The sequence below is a fragment of the Phyllostomus discolor genome, chromosome 3 (assembly GCF_004126475.2).
Source record: "Phyllostomus discolor isolate MPI-MPIP mPhyDis1 chromosome 3, mPhyDis1.pri.v3, whole genome shotgun sequence".
Lineage (NCBI taxonomy): Eukaryota > Metazoa > Chordata > Mammalia > Chiroptera > Phyllostomidae > Phyllostomus > Phyllostomus discolor.
The window spans coordinates 163,909,066-163,934,793 of record NC_040905.2 but is presented as its reverse complement, the minus strand read 5'-3'; the positions used below and the strand labels follow the sequence as shown (position 1 = coordinate 163,934,793).

At 38.5% G+C, this 25,728-nt stretch overlaps 1 long non-coding RNA gene across 1 annotated transcript; it reads right to left on the bottom strand.

Moving 5' to 3' along the window:
* Nucleotides 1-8,785: 8,785 nt before the first annotated feature.
* LOC118499689 lies at nt 8,786-22,776 on the bottom strand. The gene is made up of 2 exons (XR_004902197.1): nt 22,513-22,776; nt 8,786-9,021 (listed from the first exon to the last, which is right to left on the bottom strand). It is a non-coding gene; the product is annotated as an uncharacterized LOC118499689 (long non-coding RNA).
* Nucleotides 22,777-25,728: the final 2,952 nt, after the last annotated feature.

Below are 25,728 nucleotides of genomic sequence, written 5' to 3'. Positions count from 1 at the left end.
TGCTACCTACACAAAGTAGTGCCCATTTCTCTACACTTTTGCCAACACTGGGTATTATTCTTTTTTAAAGCTTACTATGAGTAAAAAGGGAATTTTATCATTCCTTTTATTACCAATGAAGTTGAGTATTTCTTTGTGTTTATGGTACTTTTAAAATTTCGTTTGAGAACTGCTTGTTCAAAACATAATTTTTAACCTGGCATAGTTCTGTCATGTGGATATGCACTGTTTGAGGGGAAAAGCACCGTGTGTGAGAGGAGTTGTGCCCAAAAGCAAAAGCATTATTACACTATGTGTCTGTGACAACGTACCATCATCTTACTGCCCTGCATCACTTCTGCAGGCTTCCAGGTTTTTCACCTTTATGCATCTAATGCTGGAATGAACAACTTTGAGTGCAGCCACACCTCACTCCTGTGCTTCGCAGATGCTGCATTTTTTACAAATTGAACACAAGACCCTCTACCAGCAAAAAGATTATGACTCTCTTTATCGTGATAATTATTTTATTGTGGTGGTCTGCGATCATACCCACATATGTCTGAGGTATGCCTGTATAAAGGTTTTGTGTGTGTGTGTTGGGGGAGGTATGTAGAATAAATTCTTAGAATTAGGACTATTAGTTCAAAAAGAATGGCTATTATAAATAGTTATACCCAGTATTACTTTAACGTAGAATGAGCCCTTATATAACAGTTAAACAACCATTGATCTGAGAGCAGGTGTCCATAATGGCAAAGCAGACTAAATTGCTAATTTGGGTGGGTTAACATGTCTTTTTGTATTTAATATGAAATAGCTAGTAAGAGGGGAAGCATATCTTGCCAAACACTCTGCAAACATGAGCTATTCATGAGTCTCATCAAATACACACAGAGGATTCTGGAGGCATGGGGCAGGATGATGGATCCTCTGATTCTAACCATAGTTTTACTGGAGATATAAGAGAAAGTGTGAGCTGGGAGGTGCTTCTACTAACTCATGTGCTTTTCTTTGGGGATCATCTTCTGGTACCATGTAGCACGAATGCCCCAGAGATTGAAAGAAAAAGACTTTAGAAATGGTCCTTGGTTATAGATCCAACTTCTCCATTTTTCTAGGGGGTGGAGGTAGTGGGTAATTTTACTACCATACTCCTGAGATCAGTGTGTATGAGTATAATCCACCCTCCGTATGTGTGGATTCGACATCTGCAGATTCAACAGAAATGCTCAACAAGATAATGTGACATTGCTGCTGACACGTACTATGCAGTTAGGCCTACGATGATTGAGTCTGTACTGGACATACACAGACTTTTTTTTGTCAACATTCCCTAAACAATGCAGCCTAACAACTATTTAAATAGCATTTATACTGCGTTAGGTGTTATAAGTAATCTAGAGAGATTTGAAGTATATGGGAGTATGTGAGTAAGTTTTATGCAAATACTAGGCCATTTTATATAAGGGACTGGAACATCCATGGATTCTGGTATCCGCAGAGGGTTGTGGAACCAATCCCTGGTGGATACTGAAGGACAATTGTACATGAACTTATGTGTGTGCTTATGTATTTTATGCTAAGTAATAAAAGGGTTTTAAACCTACCTGATGACCAGAGAAGCTTTTTAAAAATGCATATTCCTAAATACCATCCAGAGCATCTGGGGAAAAAAAAACATAATATTGTATTTCAATGTGCTTCTCAGGTGATTCTGATAATCAGAGAGATTTGCCTTCTGATCTCTATTTTGCTGATGTCCACTGTTCTTCTAATGATCGTTCCTTTGTATATTATCTTTTTTTCTCTACTTCAGCTAATGTTGCTTATTTTCGGTGTTTTGCTTTTCGTATGATGGATCTAGGAGTAGATTTGTATATTGTGTGCAGGACTCTCTGTTTCTTCAATCTGAGCTTTCATGGCTTCTCTTAGTTCTGGAAAATTCACAGCCATTTTCACTTAAAATACTGCCCCTTCTCCCATTTTCTCCTTCTGAAAGTCCCATTAAACCTAAATTGAATCTTCTAATTTAAACCTGTCTTCTGGATTTTATACCTTTTTATCTCTCTGCAGCACTGCAGCACTCTGGATAGTTTCCTCAGGTTTATCTGTCATATCATAAATTTTTCTAACTGTGCAATCTGTTCTTAAAGCAGGCCATTGTGCTTAATTTTATTCACAACTTTTTAAATTGTTCTATGAGTTTTTTCATATCTGCATGCTATTTTTATACCCTATTCCTTCCTGAAATTTTTTAAAATATATTTTATTGATTATGCTGTTACAATTGAGCCAATTGTTTCCCCTTTGCCCCTTCCACCCAGTACCCCCACTCCCTCCAGCAATCCCCCCATTATTTCATGCCCATGGTCATGATATAAGTTCTTTGGCTACTCCATTTCCTATACTGTATTTTACATCCCCATGACTATTTTTTAATTACCAATTTGTACTTAATCCCTGCACCTTTCCCCCTATTCTCACTCTACTCCCTTCCAAGTGGTAACCCTCCAAATGATCTCCATATCTATGAGTCTGTTTCTGTTCTGTTTGCTCAGTTTGTTTTTTAGATTCAATTGTTGATAGATATGAATTTATTATCATTTTAATCTTCTTCTTTTTCTAAGTCTCTCTAACATTTCCTATAATAATGGCTTGGTGATGATGAACTCCTTGATCTTTACCTTCATTGGGAAGCACTTTATCTGCCCTTCCATTTTAAATGACAGCTTTGCTGGCTAGAGTACTCTAAGTTTTAAGTCCTTGTTTTTCATCACTTTCAATATTTCTTGCCAGTTCCTTCTAGACTGCAAAGTTTCTTTTGAGAAATCAGCTGAGAGTCTTATGGGAAATCCTTTTAGGTAGCTCTCTGCTTTTCCCTTGCTGCTTTTAAGATTCTCTCTTTATCTTTAACCTTTGGCATTTGAATTATGATGTATCTTGGTGTGGGCCTCTTTGTGTCCATCTTGTTTGGGACTCTCTCTGCTTCCTAGACTTGTATGTATATTTTCCTTCATCAAATAGGGGAGATTTCTTTCAATATTTTTTTTGCTTTATTTTTTTTATTTTTTAAAGATTTTATTTATTTTTAGAGAGGGAAGGGAGGGAGAATGAGAGAGAGAGAGAGAGAGAGAGAGAGAGAGAGAGAGAGAAACATCAATGTGCGGTTGTTAGGGGCCGTGGCCTGCAACCCAGGCATGTGCCCTGGCTGGGAATCGAATCTGCAACATTTTGATTCCAAGCCCATGCTCAATCCACTGAGCTATACCAGCCAGGGCTTCTTTCAATATTTTTCAAATAAGTTTTCAATTTCTTGCTCTTTCTCTTCTCCTTCAGGCATCTCTGTGAGCTCTGTGAGCCTCTGTGTTGGTATGTTTGAAGTTGTCCCAGAGGCTGCCTATACTATCCTTATTTTTTTCTTCATTCTTTTATCTTCTTGCTGTTCTGATTGAATATTTTTTTCTTCCTTGTGCTCCAAATCATTGATGATTCCTGGCTTTATCCACTCTACCATTGATTCCCTGTAAAATTTTCTTTATTTAGTATAACCTTTATTTCTGTCCAAGTCTTTTTTATGCCATTGAAGTACCCAAGGAGTACCTTGAGCATGCAGTGTTTTGAGCTCTGTATCTGAAAGATTGCTTATTTCTATTTTGTTTAGTTCTTTTCTGGAGCTTTGTTCTGTTTCATTTGGGCCATATTTCTATGTCTCCTCATTTTGGCATCATCCCTGTGTTTGTTTCTCTGTTAGGTAGAACTGCTTTGACTCCCTTAGTTTTGTGGCCTAATGTAGAAAAGTACACCTATAAGTTGGATGGGGTGGAGCCTTAGGTAATCACCAGGGTAGAGCAACCATGTGAATTAGGTTGATGGAGTCTCAGATATGGTGTCTCTGTTTTGTGGCTCTGTGGGGGAGGGGGGAGGGCTCAGAAAAGGGTCAATGGCTACTGCCTGGCCTCAGGAGTGTTGTCTGGGAGGAAGCTGTGCCCTGGCTTACCCTGATGCCAGACACTTACAAGTCTCCCTGTATGCCACTGGTGTCCTTCCAGCTGCTGCCCCAGTGTTGTAGCCCAGAGAGATTGAGTCCGTGTAAGTCCTAAGTCCATTGCAAACCCTTTAAAAGACTCCTGAGAATCCCATAATTTCTTCACTTATCCCAACCCTCACTAGTTTTTACAGCCAGAAATTATAGGGACTTATCTTCCTGGCACTGGAACCCTGGGCTGGGTGGTCTAGTGTGGGGCTGCAATCCCTTGCTCCCAAGGTATCCCTCCTGATTTTTAGCCACCGCACGTGTGTGTGTGGCACCACCTGTTTCATGTCTCTGCGCCTCTCACCTGTCTGAATAAATAGGACTTCTTTAATTCCTCGGTGGTTGGACTTCCACATAGCTCAATTTTCTGACAATTCTGGGTGATATTTCTTTTGTAGTATAGCTGTATTTTTTGCTATAGTTGTGTATGGAGGTGAGGCATGTTTACCTACATCTCCATCTTGACTGGTAGCTCTTTTATCAAGTTTTTCTCTCTTGAACTCCTTAATGTTTATAAATATATTTAATGTAGAAGTACCTTTCAATTGTTAGATTATCTCAGGTTATTGGGGTGCTAACCTCTCACATCTGTCTGTGGACCCTCCCACTTAGTGGACCATTTCTTGTTTGATTTGTACTTCTAAATTGTAAGCACATTTTTGGCTAGGATACAGTTTTCCCACAGAATTACTCTGTGCTTTAAGATGTGGTGGTAACTCTTCAAACTATTCTTACTTTTGATTCTTCCAGGAACTCCAGGATTTTACTGGTCTGAAATAGTTACAGTATCTAAATATATTAACATCTGTATTTGGGAGTCCTATGCTATGAAAATAATCTCAAATTTGAATTCTATATCTATGCATGATATGTATTTTAAAATTTTCATTTATTATGGAGAAGTTTCCCATTCAGATACCTAGTTGGTGAGAATTTCAGCAGTGGTTTGTAGTAAGTGAGCAATGATTGATAGTCCCCTTATATGGTGGGAGCAGCTCCTCCTTGCTTCAGACTTTAGGAATGAATTTCAGTTTCAACTCTTCACCTTAAACAGGCCCAAGGAGAAGTCTTTTATTTTAGACCTGTTTTAAAAACTCCAGTGCCCAGCTGTTAGGTCCTATAGCCAGGTCTGATACCCTCACCTTCGTTTGGCACCAGCTCATGCATGAACCACATTCTTTATGGGGTGGTTCTTTAGTTTTCAGCACATGGGAATTTTGTCCCTCCCTCCACTATGTCTGTAAAATAGTTTATACATTATCTAGCATTTCTATATGCCTGGAGTGCATAAAAGGATGTCAGCTTGCTAAGTAGATGGGCCTAGAAACTTCCACCAGTCAGGTCTGGAGACCACAGTGGAGAATACATGACCTTTGGAAATGGAATCGAATTTTCAGCTCTGACTTCACCATTCTCTATCTGAACAAGCTATACTAAGTCATTTAACATCTCTAAGGTTTATTTTTCCCATCAAGAAAACAGGGAAATAGTAGCACTGACTTTTCTGATATGTTCTTCCTGTTGCTTTAAATTCCCTCCTATTTTAAATGCAAGACATTTTCTCCATGCTCCATTCTTACAATAGCTGGAGGAGATTGTAAGTTTCTTGGGGGCAGGCACAATATCTTACTCAATATCTTCCCTTACAAACCAAATAGTGGATGAATGAAATAGTAGTTGATAAAGTAATCTTTCTAGTTTCCTTTTATCATGTACTTTTCACATGACAAAGCACTGAGAAAAACTCTGGTTAAAAAGGGAGACCTGATTTGGAAATAAATGATATACTCCATTTCTTAAAAAGTTTGCAGGGGTGGGGTGAGGGGTGATTACATCCTGTGGAGTTTCACTCCTCACAGCTCTCATCATTCTCTCTCCCTGGTGTGCAAATGAGTGAAACTATATATTGGTTTAGAGGTTCCACTTGGATAAATCTTTAAGAGCCAATAAATATCTCAGTCCAAGGCAAGGGGGACAACCTCACAGTAATTCTTCCAGCGCCTCAGGGTAGCAGGTGGCAGGAGCAGAGGCTGCCAGATCCTCTTAGCCCATGCCCTCTTCACCTCCCTGAGAGAGGAGATGCTTCCCTAAAATGTTGTTTGCCATGGGCTAAAATTAGTTTAAAACAACAACAAAAAAAACAGAGGCACATAGTAATAACAGGTCCTCTCAGTGATTCTTGTGGTTTGTAGACTCCAGATGAAAATCTACTGTTTGTGTGGAAGGCAGTTTAGTGCATGGGTCCTTCGTTTCGGCTCTCCACCTCCAGGAATTCGTGCGATAGCCAGACTCAGACAAAAGCACTAGGCTTGTCCATGGTAGCTTAATTTTCATTTTTTTGCAGTTTCTTTTTAGTAACGAAAAATCTGGAAGAGATCAAAATTCTCATCAATTGAGAGTAGATAAACAAAATACACATCATGCAATGAAATATTCTGTAAGTACTAAAATTATACACATCTGTACATACTTACATGGAAAGGTGTTTAAGTATGTTGTTTATAGTGACTAAGAGCATGAACTTTGGTCCAGATTGCCTGTGCTCAAATGTCTTTTTCTAGCTACATGACACAGGAAGACAGTTCCCCATCTGTGCCTCAGTTTGCTCACATATAAAACTAGGATAATAGTAATATTTGAGCAAGGTTACTGTGAGCATCAAAATAAATTTATATAGTGTTTATAACAATGCCAGACTCTTAGTCAAGTACTAAACTATTATGTTTGCTATTCTTTTTTAAAGATTTTATTTATTTTTAGAGAGGGAAGGGAGGGAGATAGAGAGAGAGAGAGAGAAACATCAATGTGTGGTTGCTGGGGGTTATGGCCTGCAGCCCAGGCAGGTACCCTGGCTGGGAATCGAACCTGCAACACTATGTTTGGTATTTTTAATTAATAACTAAAAACAGCAAGCTAATGCTAACTGCTTATGTCTAGGACAGGGGTGTCAAATTCATTGTCACTGGGGGTCACATCAGCTTTGCAGTTGCCTTCAAAGGGCTGAATATAATTTTAGGACTGTATGAATGTAACTACTCCTTAAGTTAAGCGAGAGCTCAGTGCTGCCACCTGGTAGAAACAAGGTGCTGGGCTGGATAAAATAAGGTGGAGGGCCAGATTCGGCCTGCAGTCCTTGTGTTCGCTGCCTGTGGTCTAGGGGTTACATTTGTGGTGTCCAAGGTGAAAGGGTATACTTTCAATTTCCATTTTAAGTATTTTTTTATTGATTACACTATTACAGTTTTCCCAATTTTCTCCTTTTATCTCCCTTCCACCCTGCCTCCCAACTCTCCAGCAGTCCCACCCCCACTTAGTTCATGGCCATGGGTTGTACATATAAGTTCTTGGAGTCCTCTGTTTTCTATACCATTTTTTATCTCTTCCCATCTATTTTATGCCTACTAATTATGATTCTTCTTCCCTGTACCTTTTCCCCCCTATTTCTCCCTTCCCCTACCCACTGAACACCCTCTGTGTGATGTCCATTTCTCTGGTTCTGTTCCTGTTCTGGTTGTTTGCTTAGTTTTTCTTTTCATTGTTTTTCTTTTAGGTTCATTTATTGATAGTTATAAGTTTGTTGTCATTTTATTATTCATATTTTTTATCTTATTTTTCTTAGATAAGTCCCTTTAATGTTTCATATAATAAGGGCTTGGTGGTGATGAACTCCTTTAACTTGACCTTATCTGGGACACACTTTATCTGCCCTTCCATTCTAAATGAAAGCTTTGCTGGATAGAGTAATCTTGGATGTAGGTCCTTGTGTTTCATGACTTGGAATACTTCTTTCCAAGAAGTATTCTTCTTGCCTGTAAGATTTCTTTTGAGAAATCAGCTGATAATCTTATGGGAACTCCTTTGTAGGTAACTGTCTCCTTATCTCTTGCTGCTTTTAGGATTTTCTCTTTGTCTTTAATCTTGGGTAACTTAATGATGATGTGCCTTAGTATGTTCCTCTTTGGGTCCAACTTCTCTGGGGCTCTCTGGGCTTCCTGGACTTCCTGGAAGTCTATTTCCTTTGTCAGATTGTGGAAGTTTTCCTTCATTATTTGTTCAAATAAGTTTTCAATTTCTTGCTGCTGTTCTTCTCCTTCTGGCACCCCTACTATTCAGATATTGGAACTTCTCGTGTTGTCCCTGAAAATCCTCAGCCTCTCTTCATTTCTTTGGACTCTTGTTTCTTCATTCTGATCCAGTTGGATGTTTATTTCTTCCTTATGTTCCAAATTGTTGCTTTGAATCCTGGTTTCCTTCTTGTTACTGTTGGTTCCCTGAATATTTTGTTTTATTTCATTTTGGGTATCTTCATTTGTTCTTTCATTTTTCAACCAAGTTCAATCAGTTCTGTGAGCATTTTGATTGCCAACCTATCTAATGAAGAATTTAAAGCCCTGGTAATCTCCTCATCGCTTAGTTTGCTTTCTGAGGTTTTGCTGTGTTCTTTCATTTGGGCCATATTTCTTTGTCTTGGAGCAGCTAATAAGCTGTAAGGGGGCGGGGCCTTAGGTATTCACCCTGGCAGGGCAACCCTCTTTGCTGCGCTGCCTGTGTGTGGGGGTTTGGGGCAGAGAGGGAACAATGCAGCTTGCTTGCTTGTCGCTAGTGCACTTTCCAACAGACTCTCTTGTCAGACTGGAAGTATCTCTCACTGCAGCAACCCCAGCCGTAGCCCACAGTCAGCTGTGTGTCTCAGTTTTCCCCTTAAGTCACTCCCTCCCATGCAGCTCTGCTGAGCATGGCAATCAGCCCCTGCCCCCCCAGCTGCCTCGGTTTTTTTTGAGTCAGCCCATGGGGTCCGCCTTACCAGTCTGACTGTTCTGGTTGATTTTTTCTTTAATTCCTTGGTTGTGGGAGTTCCATGCAGTTTGATTTTCTGGTGATATTGGTTGTTATCCTCCTTTTGGTTGTGTGAGGAAGTGAAGGGTTTCTACTTACGCCTCCATCTTGGCCAGAACTCAGAGACGCCCAATTCCCATTTTATACTATTTGTATTGGCTACAGTGAACCTAAATTTATCAAAAGTAATTAAAATAAAAGGAATACTGGATAAGAAGACAGTTGTTCTGAAAGTCTGACATATAATAGTGACTTTAAAAATCACAATTACTGTTGGTTATATACTTAATACATTAGGAACTGATTAATATGAGCAATCTGTTACATTTAATCTCATGTCTGTAATGCATTTTACATTTAGCAAATATTTTCATATTCATAAATTCATTTAATCCCACTAACTGGATTATTAATCCACTTAATACCTGTGAAGTGAATTTCATATTTATTATTCTAAAAAGAGAAGGAGAAAAAGCAAGAGAGAATGAGCAAAGCTGGGGAGGCAACAAAATTGAAGCTTAGCATGTTAAGAGCTTGCTTAAGATCAGAGAGCTTCTGAGTAATGGAAATAGATAAAAAGTCAGGTTTCCCGAGGCAAACGCTCTTTCCACCAAACCATAATTACCCTGTAAACCGGGTCACTGAATTGACAGTGAAATAGATTTATAATTCTATCCTATGCATGAATACTATCAAGCTTCTAGTCTGGTAAAAAGTGGGTTTGTTGTGGGTTAACAGGAGAGAATAGCCAAAAAGTCAGCTCTCAAAGTTTATGAATGAAGCTTATATAACTGCCCTAAGATAAAGATGACCAGTCACTGGCAACTGACACAATAAAACATATAGTTGGCTTCTGTGCGTAGCACACTCAGACTGGATAATGCTGATAAGACCCTAGGGTGAGTCCATGAGTTGATCAAATTGGTGGAACTAATAGTATAATTAAAAATTGTTGGTACTGGATGTAGTTGAGGTCACTATAACAATGAACAAATTTAAAACAGGACACATAGCCTGCCACCTACATGATCTTTAGCAAGTTGCTTGTCTCTGATTTTCTCACCTCAAAAAAAAATGGACTAGATGGCTTCTAAAGTGCCTTTCATTCATTAATCCATTCATTCAAAAAGCAGGCATTGAGTGCTTTCTTAGTCAGTCATCAGTGCCAGACAGTGATGACGCTATTTGAAGGAGATTGATAAGGTCACTGCACTCAAGGAGTTTACATTCTGGTTGAGGCTAGACAGAGAATTACAAACAAGTAAACAATTAAATTGTCAGATAGTGATAAGTGTTTCCATTAGAATTAAAATAGGGTGATCGATGACTGTAGGTAGGTGCCCAGGGAAGGACTACTTGAGTTGGTGACACTTTAGATGGGAAGATAAGAAATACTGTACTGGGCAAGAAGGAGAAAAAAGGTCACTCACTCCAGGCAGAGGAAGAGCTAGTTCACGGACTCTGGGGAGGGAGTCAGCTTGGTGTTTTAAGGAAACAAATGAAGGGCTGGTAGGCAAGTATGAGAGCATGAATAGTTCTGTAAGTCAGAGAGAATGTTGTAGGATTTTAAACAGTGGCATGATCTGATTTGCACTTCTAAAACTGTGGTTGCTATGTGCAAGAAAGGAAGCAAGGACACTAGGTAAGAAACTATTGCAGTAGTCCAGAAGAAACATTATGAAGACTTTCTCTGAGATAAGAGTCACAGAAATGCAGAAAATTGGACAGGTTCAAAGTATTTGTTGGAGTAGAATCAATAGTGCTTGTAGACAAATGGGTTAAGTGAAAAAGAAGAATCATGAGTAATTGTCCTATTTTTGGGATTGAGCAAGTGGCTGGATGTTGGTGCTTTTTTACAAAATGAGAAAAAGAGGTATGTGAGGGGTAGTTAGGGTATGTGCAGATAGCAGTGACTCAGGAGTTCCGTACTGGTCAGGCTAGGCATTAGATGTCTATGGAACATCTACATAAAGATGTCAAGTAGGCAACTCTAGTCAGGAGTCCCAGGGATACAACACAGTTAAATACTGAGTTATCAGTGTATGGATAGAATCGCCTGAAGAAAAGAGGCAAATATAAGATCCTGAAGCACTCTCACATCAGAGGCCAAGTTGAAAAAATAGACTTAACAAAAGAGAAAAGAGTGGACAATGTGATAGGAGATAGAAACAAAATCAGAAGAATGTGATATACAGAGAGCAATCCAGTATATCAAATGTTGCTAGGAGGTCTAGTAACACTAGACCTGCAAATCAAGTATTGGGGCCCACATAAAGGAAATTATGCTAAGTAAGGATCCAGCTATATCTACAACTATGGTGCTTTTCTAGCACTTAAGGGCTGGGGAGGAGCCCTTAAAAGTAAATTTGCCAAGGGGTTCTAGAGAGTTAAATTGGAAGTCAATATAATTTTCTGGTGTGACTATTCCAATATGTAGAAAATCTCAAGAATAGTCATCAAGAGGATAAACAAACATGTGATTTTTAGCAAAGTCACTAAAACAAGGAGATTGATGTACTTCAAGATAGATGTAATTATCTTAAGGAGTAGAATGCATCAACGTGCAAAAATTAAACATTATGAGGAAATGAAAATTACACTGAAGTTGGCACCAATCCAGAAGTTGACTTAGTCAATAGCTATCCTATAGTTGTTTTAACTCAACAGCTGATGCTTGGTTATATGGCACCAACTAAACAATAATTCTTTTTGAAAGAACTGTCTTCATTTAGGAAAACAATTTGTAGAGCCAATTAGGGGTAGAAGGATTTGTCAAATACATGGGTTAGTGTGAACCAAGCAGCTCTATGTTAAAGTGAGTAGGTAGTGGGGAGAAGGCAGTGCTAAGCAATATGGCAGGGAGGTGGAGTCCAAGTTACAGAAGTAGCAGAAAGAGTTTTAGGAACCCACATCACTCACATTGAATTTTAAGTTGTTTGTGCTGTCATAATATAACTCACCCTCACAAAACTTCAACAAAATTTTATACAAGTAGCTCATGTGCCTATAGGTACTGACATTTAGAAATCTACCAATAAAAAGCCAACTCATTACCCAATTATTCTACAGTACACTTTACAGCTGAGAACCCAAGTCCAAGTACATATAGCTTCCAATCAGCATTTTTTTAACCTAACTTTAATATATGAATAAAAAGCCAAGGATTACTTAACATTTGAAGAAAGTCTGTAACATAAAAATGACATCAAACAAAGGAAACGCAAGGGATTACACACTAAAAAGAACATTTTAATAAAAATATAGGTAATGACCACAAAGAGAATAAGTTATTTATCCTTAAAACAAAGTCAGGGTGCTATAAGAAAGTGAAAAAAAGAATATGCAGAGATTATTGTTAGGGTGAAAAACAGTTCTCAAAAATGTAAATATGATAGCTAAAATTATATATTTGTAATTTACATATTGATTATAAAGTACTATGTATAACATGTGTATTTTGTAAATTTATATATTTGCAAAAGATTTAGAAAAGAAAGCTAAGGAAATATCTCAAATTCTTTATAAAAAAAAGTTCAGAGAGAAAAGAGTTGAAACAAGGAGGACCAACATCCTACCAACAGGATACAAATGAGAAAAAATGTCAAGAGAAATGTTACAATAACATGTTCTGGACCCGAGAAACATGAGCATCCAGATTGAAATGGCCTACTGAGAACCCAGCACAAATGCAAAACAAAACAAAACAAAACAAAACAAAACAGCACTGTTGTCAACATTCAGAACATTGGGAAGCTAGCAAAACTTTCAAGAAAGTAGGAAAAAAAACAGATCCCATATAAATAATCAAGAATAACAATGGCAGTGAATAGCATACCCAGAGCTAGCAGGATAGAATACAAACGTATTCTGACATTTGAGATCTAAAAAGTATTTGCCTCTTATGTACCTTTTTCTCAAGAAGTCTTCTAAAGTCTGGCCCCATCTAAAGCAATGAGGCAAACCAAGAAAGAAAAAGCAACAAAATATTGGCAAACTGTATCCAGCAATATGTTAAAAAGATCATACACCATGATCAAGTGGGGCTCATCCCAGGGAGGCAAGGATGGTACAACATTTTGAAATCAATAAACATAATACATTACATAAACAAAACAAAAGACAAAAGCCACATGATTATATCAACAGATGTGGAAAAAGGTTTTGATAAGGTACGGCACCTATTTATGATAAAAATGCTCAGCAAAGTGGGAATAGAAGGAGCATTCCTCAACAGAATAAAGGCCATATATGAAAAATCTACAGCCAACCATTCTCAATGGACAAAAATTAAAAGCTTTGCCACTATGATCAGGAAAAAGACAAGGATGTCCTCATTTACTGTTTCTATTCAACATAGTATTGGAAGTCCTAGCCACAGCAATCAGACAACAAAAAGAAAAGGCATCCAAATTGCAAAGGAGGAAGCAAAACTGTCATTGTTTTCAGTTGACATGATAGTGTACATAGAAAACCCTACAGACTACACCAGAAAATTACTTGACCTAATAAGTGAATTTGACAAAAAAATGGGATACAAAGTCAATATTCAGAAATCAAAGGCATTTTTGCATACCAACAATGAGAAATATCAGAAATAGAAATCAGGGAAAAAATCCAATTTGCTATAGCACTGAGAAAAATACCTAGTACCTAGGTATAAACCTAACCAAGGAGGTAAAAGACTTCTACTCAACAAATTACAGAACACTGAAGAAAGAAATGAAGGAAGACACAAATAAATGGAAACATATATTGTGTTCATGGATTTGAATTAACATCATCAAAATATCCATACTACCCAAAATAATTTATAGATTCAATGCAATCCCTATTAAAATAAAATTGACATATTTTGCAGATATAGAACAAACATTTCAAAGATTTATATGGAACCATAAAGAACTCCAAATAGCCACAGAAATTTTGAGAAATAAGAACTAAGGAGGGATCACAATACCTGATATCAAACAATACTATAAGTCCACTGTAATCAAAACAGTCTGGTGCTGACATAAGAACAGACACAGATCAATGGAACAGAATAGAGAGCCCAAAAATGTCAGTTAATATTTGACAAAGGGGGGAAGAAGCATAAAATGGAATAAAAATAGCCTGTTCAACAAATGGTGTTGGAAGAGCTGGACAGCTACATGCAAAATAAATGAAACTCAACTACCAACTTACACCATACACAAAAATAAACTCAACATGGACAGAAGACTTAAACATAAATTGTGATACTATAAAAGCCCTAAGAAGACCATAGGTAGGAAAATCTCAGATATTTCCATGTAGCAGTATTTTCACCAATATGTCCCCTAGAGCAAGGGGCATAAAGGAAAGAATAAACAAATGGAACTTCATCAAAATAAAAAGCTTCTGCACAGTTAAAGAAAACATGAACAAAATGAAAGGGAATCAACCATATGGGAAATATATTTGCCAATGATACCTCAGACAAGGGTATGATCTCTAAAATATGTAAAGAACTCACACGACTCCACTTCAGGAAGACAAACAATCCAATGAAAAAATAGGCAAAGGATCTGAACAGACACTTCTCCAAGGAGGACAGAGGGCTCAGACATGTGAAAGGTTGCTCAGAATCACTAGTCATGAGAGGGATGCAAATTAAAACTACAATGAGATACCACTTCACACCAGTCAAGGAGACTCAAGGAGAAAGCATCAAGCCCCACCTTCAACACCCAAAGCTGAAATTCTATTTAAACTACTCCTTGTGCTATGCTATTAGTGCATATATTATAAATCAACAAAAAATAAATACTGGCGAAGTTGTAGAGAAAAGGGAACCCTAGTACATTGTTGGTGGGAATGCAGACTAGTACAGCCACTGTGGAAAACAGTATGAAATTTCCTAAAAAAAAAATAAAAATGGAACTCCCTTTTGATCTGGCAATTCCACTGCTGGGATTATACTCTAAGAATCCTGAAATACCAATTCACAAGAACTTATGCACCCCAATGTTCATAGCAGCACAATTTAATATAGCCAAGTGCTGGAAGCAACCTAAGCGCCCATCAGTAAAAGAGTGGATCAAAAACTGGTACATTTACACAATGGAATAGTATGCAGCAAAAAGAAGGAGCTCCTACCCTTTGTGACAACATGGATGGAACTGTAAAGCATTATGCTAAGTAAAATTAGCCAGGACATGAAAGACAAATACCATATGATCTCACCGATAAGCGGAACCTAATCAACAAAACAAATAAGCAAGCAAAATATAACCACAGACATTGAAATAAAGAACAAACTGACAGTAACCAGAGGGGAGGGGGGAGGGGGAATGAAGGGGAAGGGCTGTCAAGGAACATGTGTAAAGGACACAGGGACAGGCAAAGCCAAAGGGGGTAAGAATTGGGGGTGGAAGGTGGGGGTGCATGGGAAGAGGGAAAGTGGAAAGTGGTAGCAGGAAAATGGACAAAACTGTACTTGAACAACAATTAAAAAATTAAAATAAAAAAGCAAAACCAATACTCAGGAACTAAGTTATCAACACAGGAGGGAAATGAAGGAAATTTCCTGGATAACAGTGAAAATAAGTTAGTTTGACAACTGGGTAGGAAACAAGTGATTCAGGTGAAACCAAGGGACAGGGCCTGACCATGGTAGATTTGCACGTGTAGAAAGTTATATTAAAGGTTGCATTGCTTGAGCTCAGGAATGTGGATGCCAGACTGCCTGGGTTCAAATCCGAGTTCTGCCTCACAAGATCTTATCTGAGTTAGTTAGCCTCTCTGTGCTTTACATTTCCCCTCAATTAAATGTGGCTCATAATGTACTTACCTCACGGAGTGATTGTAACTACTAAATATGGTGCTGAACTTAAGGTGTTAAAAATAGTGTTGGCGCTAAAAAGGCTGTTGGAGAATAAAGCCTAAATGAGACCTGATCTTACATGAGCTCCACAGGATGTTTCAAAGTCAAGCCAAGCTGTGAAGACCCTGATGGCAGTAGCCTCAGGTGTCACACTGGATGGCACTTTTCTACCTCAGTGACCCAGTGAGGGCTTTGCCTCCATCCCTGGATAGGCTCCTCCGTGGTCTCAGGCCCCACGCTGTCTTTAAGGGCTGAATAAAACCACAAGTCTAGTCCACAGGGAGGAAGTCACTTCATTAGGCATCTTCCTGTCTGCAGGACAGATGTGTTTGGATTTTAGTGAAGGAACTGAAATTACAACAGCTGAGCTAGAGACAGCTGCTCCAGAAAGGCAGAGGGAGGAGGGGTCTTGTGTTTTGTTTTGTAGCTTGGCAACCCTCCTTGCTGGGCTGACCCCAGCAGAGGCCCAGATCCTTTGTGATGGGCCCAGAGGCAATCCTATTTTTAGGCTGTGTCAGGAAGAAACAATATGACAGAGTCACAGGGACGCCTTGCTTGGGTCACAAAACACTAAGATGTCACCGGGAAACGAAATCCCACACAAAATAAATGAATAGGCATTTGTGACAGCTGTGGGAAGTGAGAATTTTCAAAGAAACAAAATAAGTGCAGATGAACATTTTTTTTTAGAACATCTGAGATTCTGAGTAATGGCCTTGGATTTAGAGTTTGGGGTTTTAAATCCTTTAGGCATTTCTCTATAAAATCAGATCATCCTCAATAGCCCCTTTTTTCTAGAAAGTATTTTAGTTTACGTCCTCACTCTATCCCCCCACCCCACTCCAGGTTAGCTATAGTAAAAAGAAGGGAGATTGCAGAAGGAAACAAAAGTACCCATTCTGTGCTGGGCATTGTGCTAGAAGCTTTGACCACATAATTATAAAAAAATGATCATAATTCTAAGCCATGAATTATGATGATACCAATTTTAAACAGGAAGAAACGAAAGCTCAGGCTAATACCAGAAGGGCAATGTGCAGCAGAGCTGAGATGGAAAAAAGGCCCTTCTGGAACTTCAGTCTTCCCATTCTACCACGTTCCTTCCCCTCAACACAGACCTTGGTTTTCTCTTACACATAAGGCATTACTGCCACAAACAAAGCCATCACACTCCATTTACTTATGGAAGTCATAGAAGACAGTCCCATAAATCTAAACCGTGAGGGTGAATGCACTGGTCGCTAGTTTACCAAGTAAGATCTCTGCTGCAACACGTTTCTCTATTTTGCCAAGGATTTAAAATCTTCATTATTCCTTGCTTCTCACCTTGTCCAGTAAAAGTTAGCAAGCAGTATTATTATCACCAATAACCCAACTTACCCAAGGGATCATCTGGATTAGAGGCTACGATGCTCTGAGCTCAGAGATGTGCACTGAGTCTCCTGCCCAGATGCGATGCATAATTTGGAGGTCTATTTGGTGGGAATCCAGTGAGGAGTCTTGCGGATGTGATCGCTTCAGAACTTTGCCATCCTGGACACTTCCCTTGTCTCAGATTCCTCCTATCTCTCCGATGACTTCTCTTTAGGTAGACTCCTCTTAGTCCCCTTTTCTTTAAGAGTTGGCATAACATGAGGTTCTCATCCCAGCCCTCTCCTTGCTTATTCTCTTCATTCATTCAGCCAAAAATTATTTGAGCTCTTATTATATGTGCATGTCAACTGCTGGTTGGCTTTCAGGTCTATTTCTGGCCTGTCCCCTGTTCTACTCTGCAATTCAGGCTCCCTTGCCCTATAACTTCTGGTTTCTTGCAGTTTATGAGAGATGTATATCATTGGAGGATGGGTAAAAGAAGAACGCCTAATTTTCCTCCTTCTTCCATCCTTCTTGTGGATCTTCAGGTCTTGGACCCCACTGGTCATCAGTCCAGGCAGCCCTTACTGTGGTTCCAGCTCCTGAAAGACAGTGAGCTCTCCTCCTCCACTGTCCCCCCAGCCCTAGGAGCCCCCCCCGCCTAGGAGCCCTAGGAGCAGCTTCTAGCTGCTACTAGTCTGTGGGGTAACTCATTGCTCCCCATTTGAGTGTCTAGACTTTCCATGCCCCTTTAACGCATTATCTCTATTAAATTCCATCTGTCTGAAAGACCTAGAGGACTGTTTTTCTGGCTCTATCCTGACTGACAAAGACAGACAGCATTCTTAGTTACAAGCTGAAAACACCAACCTTGACATTTGCAGGAAAGAAATTTATCAGAAAGATATTGGGAAAATCAAAGATTCTCTGATAGGTCCAAAGAGCCATGCATGCTCTGAGACCACAAGGGAAGGAGCAGGGCTCAAAACCCTCCAAGTACACTTTTGGGTGGATGTGTGCTTGAGGGTTTTGGTCATACCACATCTTCTACCAACACTAGATGCTGACAGTTGCCATTCAAGTTGTCTCTGCACCATCTGTCAACAGAATCAATTCTGGGCATTTCCCACTTCTTCATGACATTAGTTTCCACTTTAGAAAATAGAATGGGTGTATCTGTTTGACAAAGCCAAGGTCATAGGTCCACCCCTGGCTGTACCTGCATCTGACTTTTTCAGTTCTTATCATGGAAGATGCACTCTTTATAGGTAGCAGAATTCCCTAAATATGGGAGATGGATTTGGATGCTGAGTGGACATTTTGTTTTGTGTGTAACAAAACCACATAAACACCCTGGCTGGTATAGCTCAGTGGATTGAGCACGGGCCTGCAAACCAAAGGGTTGCCAGTTTGATTCCCAGTCATGACACATGCCTGGGTTGCAGGCCAGGTCTCCAGTTGGGGGCACATGAGGGGCAACCACACATTGATGTTTTTCTTCCTCTCTTTCTCCTTCCCTTCCCCACTCTCTAAAAAATAAATAAATAAAATCTTTAAAAACAACCCCACATAAACCACAACTATATGTGGTTTATTTGGGAGTCTACCTGGTATGGAAGTAAGGGAAGTAAGATAAGAAAGGGATGACAGACAATGGAGCATAAGTGATCAATCAAGTTATTGCTATGGGGTAACTAGACCACGTGTCTCAGAGTCATCCCACCCAGGCCTGGGAGCTGGGCTATTATGCACCACTGTATCCCCCACAGCTGAGTGCAGCTGGGTGTGGCTTAATTCCCCTGACTTTCAGCCTTTCTCCCTCAGTGTGAGCTGAGTGGGCTTCAGCAGCCAGAGCAAACAATCAGGGAGATGAATGTGGTGACTGGTGGTTGAAAGTTGGGCAGTTGTAAGCTGAAAAGATAAGGGATAAAGGTAAGGGACAGAGTGTATGGCAGGGCATCAAGGGCATCTGCTGCAGGGGATAAGATGAAAGACAAAGGTCTCCACACACTAAGAACTGCTAAGTGTTCAAGATACAACAGTGAACCAGAGAGAAGCATTCCTGGCCTCACTAGCTGGTGGTCTCAAGATTCAGATGTGAATGGGCAAGTGCAACATAGTGGGACAAGAGCAATAACAGAGGTAGCCTGAGGAGACAGAACTAGAGCTAGACATCTGGCCTCTAAGATGCAGGAGGATAGGGATGACATTATACTCATTCCTGAATCCCCATTGCCTAGGATGGTATCCACTCAATACATGTTTTCCGGCTCAACACTGAACTGTGAAGGAGAGTCCTGATGTTGTTATATTCATTGTCTCTGTATATCACTACAACTCTACAAGGTAGATGTGTCCCCATTGTACGGGAAGAAAGTGAAGGCACTAGTAGTTAACCCTGCAGAGATCACAGTCAAAAAAATTACAGTGTAGTTTGCATGTGTCTGAGAGATACATTCATTACTAGTACATGCTGAAATGTGAAAAAAAATTTAAAACTCTGCAAATTGGCATTCATTATATTTATATAACAAAATACATGATTTCTTGTTTCAGTTATAATCTAGAAACTATTAAACAAAGAAATATAAAAACATAAAGAATAAGTTTTTCTTTTCAAATAATGGAAACATGGAGATCGCTAAAAAATACAACCCCAAAATGTCTTTAACATTAATCAGAATCTTCAATAGCTGGCTTTGCAAAGCATTTGTAACAGTCATCACAATCTTGCTGTGCTCAAGGCAGAAGTACTTTTCACAACACTTGCAAAAATATTTTGATAAGCAACTCATTTTGGATGCATAGTACCTAACACATCTTTTCCTTTTTCTGCTTGTTGAGGGAGCCATATCTATGGATTAGACTTTCCTTCAATTTATGTTTGAAGTTGATGAAGTTTCAGGTGTCAGGCTTATGCACACCTGCAGAGATTTGTGAACACCTTTTTGTTTGTTCTGACACTAACTGTGTTACAAGGTTTCTAATAAACATTCTGTACCTTATTTTCACAGTGCTGTTCAGCATATGAATAGCCTGAGCATTTATTCCTGTGGTATTCAAAATTGTGTAGAATATAACCATAGGTCATCTTCTGGTGTTCCTGGACACATTATGTATACCTATCATTTGGTCCACAGTATCAAACTTTGTTTGGCTATAATATTCTATTATGTCAGGCTTTTGTGAATATAAATTTACAGTGTCATTGAAATGCACACTTGAAACTAAAATTACATTTTTTCTCTTTTTTGGTAGATGAGATACAAGTGTGCAATCTGCCCCAAATGCAAATAAATTGGATTTGGGGGGCCTATTTTTAGAAGACACAAATTCAGGAGGTAGTTGGGGTTTATTCTTACAAACAGTACCTACATATGAAAGTTCCTTACAAGACATGTGTTATAACCAAACTGACAGATTAAGCATTATAGTTTAACATTAGTCACATACAAATGTGCAGCTAGTCATGACCTTGAACCTATGTACCCAATATATGTAATGCTATTTAAGAAAAGAGTTTGTGTGTAGCCATGACCTCAGCAGGGTTACTCTTAACTGTCTGAATACTCCTAGTCATTTTTCATATTTCAGATTTGATGTAACTTGTCCAAAAGGTCCTCCTGCACATTGCGCCCCATTTCCAAGCCTGGGTTATCCCCATCAGACAACTCATCCTCTGGATTATAATGGGAAATTCATTCTTGTGAACTACCAGCAGCTGAGATCTTTCAGAGCAGGAACTATGTCTGTTTTGTTTAGCATCCAGGCCAGTGCCAGCTCATTCTAGATTTGCAAACCTCACTTACACTGATCATCTTTTGAACAACTTGAATGAATAAATAAGGCTCAAAGATGTGGAGTAACTTGACCAGTCTCAAAATGAAGAGATGGTAGGACCAAGACTTGAACTACTGTCAGTCTGATCCCCAAATAATCCTATACTGTGCTGAGCAGTAAGCAACTTATCCATCTATGACATGAAGAACACTTAAGTTGGCTTAAAGTCTGCTGTTTTAAGGTCAAAGTAAAGGGGCAGGAAGTGTCTAAGAACATCCCATAATCATCAGACAGAGGGATTACAAAGCAGAACTCTAGACCTAAAGCTAGAATAAAATTTGTATAGGACAGCCAAAGTTTTGCTGGACATCTTTAAAATATCCCCTAGATTTTAACATTCTAATGTCTTAAGTAAAAGGAAAATGATTCTCTCTAGCACCAACTAGTTAGCATCCCAATTGGAAAGACTGTGACTATTTGCAGGTTGCATAATTTTATATATAGAAAACTTTTCAGACTCCACCAAAAACTTCTTTAAATAGGAAATAAATACAGTAAAGTTTCAGGATACAAAATCAGTATACAAAAATCTGTGGCATTTTCATATACTAATAAAAAGCTACCTGAAAATGAAATGAAGAAAACTATCCAATTTACAATTGCATCAAAAGAATAAAATACCTAGGAATAAACTTAAAGGAAATGAAAGACCTGTACTTTGAAAACAAGACATTCTGTGTTTATGAATTGGAAGAATTAATATTGTTAAAATGTCCATACTGCCTAAAGTACTTTGCAGATTCAGTGAAATCCCTATCCCAAATGGTATTTTTTTTTCACAGAAAAAGAAGAATACTAAAATTTTTATAGACCCATGAAAGACCCCAAAGAGCCAAAGCTATTGGGAGACAAAGGAACAAAGCTGAAAGTAGCACACTCCCTGATTACAAACTGTACTACAAAGATAAGACAGGCAGACGAATGAAACAGAATTAAGAGCCCAAGCTAATTTTACAGTGAAGTAGCCAAGAATATAAAATAAAGAAGGAAAAGTCTCTTTAATAAATAGCTCTGGGAAAACTGGCCCACTACTTTACGCCACACACAAATATTAACTCAGAATGAATGGATTAAAGACTTAAATATAAGACCTGAAACAATAAAATACATGGAAGAAAACAGGCACTAAGGCTTCTGGACATCAGTGAGTGGCGTTTTTGTGAATTTTTTCCCAAAGGCAAGGCAAACAAAACAAAAATAAACAAATGGGACTACATCAAACTAAAAAGTTTCTGCACAGCAAAGGAAACCATCAACAGAACAGAGGGGCAACCAACCAAATGAGATACCGATGTACATTTAAGAGGAATATTTGAAATTGCATTGCAAAACATTCATTTTCATGAATCTACTTTCTGTGCCTTTTTTATTTTGAATTTGAGAAGTAAGCTTAGAGGAAAAAGAAATATGTCCTGAGTCATACAAAGTAAAGGTAATTTGTTAATCTGCCTTTTTAGATTAAGATAAACTTGACAGTACACAGAGAAATTAAAGAATGTGGCTGTGCTAAGCATGGAACATATAATCCTATATTATAATTCTTTTGGATTTAGTTAATAAGAATTACAAGCTTTCACAATGCACAAATATGGTTTTGGAGTAAAGGTGAAGTTGAAATACTCACATTCAGCTGGGCAATTGAGAGGATCTGGCCAATTTTCCGTATTTGCTCTGCAGATATGTGGTACAGACAGAGATGAAGAGGACTTACTGTGCCAGGTTGTATTTTCCCAAAATGGCCATGTTCATATTTCCAGTCCCACACATTCCTGCAGAACTTGCTACTTTCCCCTAAAGAGGTAGAGTCTGTTTCTCTTCTTAGACCTGGGCAATGAGCTCTGATGACCTTAAATAAAAGAATATAGAGAAAGCGATGCTGTGTGATTCCAAGGTCAGGTCATAAAAGTTGATAACAGCTTCCACCTAGCTCTTTCTTGGGATACTTGCCTTTGGAACCCAGCCACAATGGTGGGGGCAAGGCAAGCAGCCACACGGAAGGGCCACATGTAGGTGTTCTAGCCACAGTCCCATGGTGGTCCCAGCCAACAGCCAGTATTCACCACCAGTCACTCTTCTTCAGCCTTCTAGCCACCACTCCCCACCCAATGCACAAAACTGTGAGCAAAATAAACATTGTCATTGTCTTAAGCTACTGTTTTGAGATGATTTGTTCTACAGCTACCGTAATACTTATCAAGTGTTAAAATTCTGTTTTGTCTTCTGTCAGTAGTTTAAGTCACTTGTCACCAAGAGAACAATTTAACAATCATTTACAATCATATACAATGGTTCATACAGTCTGGTGTCTGACCCTCAAAATAACTGCCTTGTATCCACTATGCATTTGGTCACTGTTTGACCAGCATCATGTGAGAACTATGCTTGTTCAACTGGAACAATGCAAATTCTTTCTTCAAACTTTACAGCTTTTTAGTAAGAGGAAAAGGAAAATACCACTTTGTTGCCTAACTTTCTGTCAGTTCCCCATCTTTCTAAGGTAACCATACCAAATCTAGCACACCCTTTCAGACCCCTCTCAGCTCTCTGACACTTTTATACACACACACCCTGAAGTACATATCACAAGCAAATTCATGATAGATCACCAGTTTCTTTTCCATGTGTTCTTAAAGCAAGCCTATTCGTAATAATTATGATCAAGAAATGAAGATGATGATGATGATTTCCACTTTTTAAAGGTGCAGAGGAAAGGTGCAGGAATTGAGAATAGAACATCTTGATTAAAGAAAAGAATTTCTTACAAGAAAGATCAATTCTGAAGATTCAAAAATAACTAATCCAATTGGTATCAAGTTGAATTTTACCCCCACCCCCTTCACTAGATATTTAGCACTTTTTAAAAAGTATTTTTATTCTATTTATTTATTTTTGATATATTTTTATTAATGTTTGAATACAGTTGTCTCCATTTTCCTACCACCACTTTCCTCTGCCCTGCCCACCTCCACCTCCCACCTTCAATCCTATCCCCCTTTGGCTTTGTCTATGAGTCCCTTATCCATGTTCATTTATGACCCTTTCTCTTTTTTCCCACATTATTTCCCTCCCCCTCCACTTCTGAAAAACAACCTCTTACTATGTACCAGGCAATGCAGAACATGGGTAGCTTAAAATTTGCTAATGTGGGAGTACTTACACAACAGAAAATGGAAAATACTAAAAAAATCAAGGCTTTTGTTTGTGGGAAACAAGTTGTTAAATTTACTAGCAAGAATCATGTCTGTCTTTGCTGATTGATACAACCAGCACAGTGTCTGGATATGGAAGGCTCTCCATAAATAAATATTTGTTGAATGAATGAATAAGTGTTCTAATCATAGGTTCAAACAATATCCCAGTTGATTCACTTCTGAAATGGATGTGACCTACCAGTGTGTGAATGAACATGCTTCCAAAATACAAATTCTATTTATTCTTTGTTTTCTGACATTTCTTTTAGGTAATCAAATTACTCTCTACGTGGGTTATCAGACACAATGACATAGCTAAAGTGTGCAATTCACACAGGGGCAAGATTCCCCTAGGGTCAAGTGGTTATGTTAAAGTAAATTTAAACCTCATTACCAAAAAGTATCATCTTTTGTATTAGCTGTTGTCATACTCAAGTGATTTTTCAGGAGGGACTGAGTCAAGAAAAAGAGTAAAGAACATATACAGAAGTGCATGTGCTTATATGTATGTGTACACATGTGCATGAGTACACATGGGCACATATAGATCTTTTTGAAGGAATATACATACATAATAAATATCTTCTTTAAACAGAAATGGTGGGAAGGTTGGTGGCATATAGGGAAGAAAGTGTAAATAATAAAATATATAAAGAATTAAGGATTTGTTTTCTGTTAGAGAAAGAAAATCATACCTGTAAGATGGTTGCCTCCAAATTTAAACACTGCCCAAATAAATATAAGCAACTTATGTACTTTAGACCTAAAAAAGCCAAGGTACTGGTGATAACTGGATGGAGGACAAAGGCAGTCCTGGAAAACAAAACTATGGACATTATTTAACCATTAATACCTGCTCAGGGTTTCAGGTCACTAACAATAACTATGATTTGTAGAATGATAGATATTTACATGGCATTTCCCCAAATTCCATCTCTGCTTAAAATGCAAATGCTTTCCAAAGCAGATCTATCTTTTCAATTAACCTTCTGTTACTCCAAGAAGTTCTTTGGGGTCAGGCTGGCTACGAAGAAGATGAAGGATATCGGTATTGGTACTGGTTGACTTACTATTTATTTTTTAAGGCTGGTCCCTTTCAATGTTGGACTGACAAATAGGCATTTAGATGAATTATTTTTCTTTCCTTTTTGTTTGGAAATTCCAGGAAATGTTAGCAACCTCTGTTGCTTTGTTTCTATGACAAAAACTTATTACAGCATTCTAAGTAACAGTATAGTTTATTGTGAGACTCATACATCACCACTGGGAAGTGATTCCTTGCTTTTGAGACACATCAGAACTTTCCACCACTGAAAATGCAGTCGTTGTGCTGGTAGCATTTCCAAAATCAAAGGCACTGAAAGACTGCAAAGAAGCTGAGAGAAAGCTTTGTATTCCATCCACGGAAATCAAAGAGAATGAAATTAAGGGAATGGCTAAGAAAATTTCTAGCATTCTAAAGGTTTGTCAGGTAATCAAAATAAATTAACTTATCAAGAAATTTTAAATGAAAAAGTAGAAAAATCAAAGCTGGGCACATTATGAAGGTCCAAGGATGAGTCAGTGTTAGAAAAAACCTATTAGTATAATTCACTAAATTATGAGTCACAAGAGAAAAACTGCTTTCTCCTCCTCCTTCTATCCTCCCC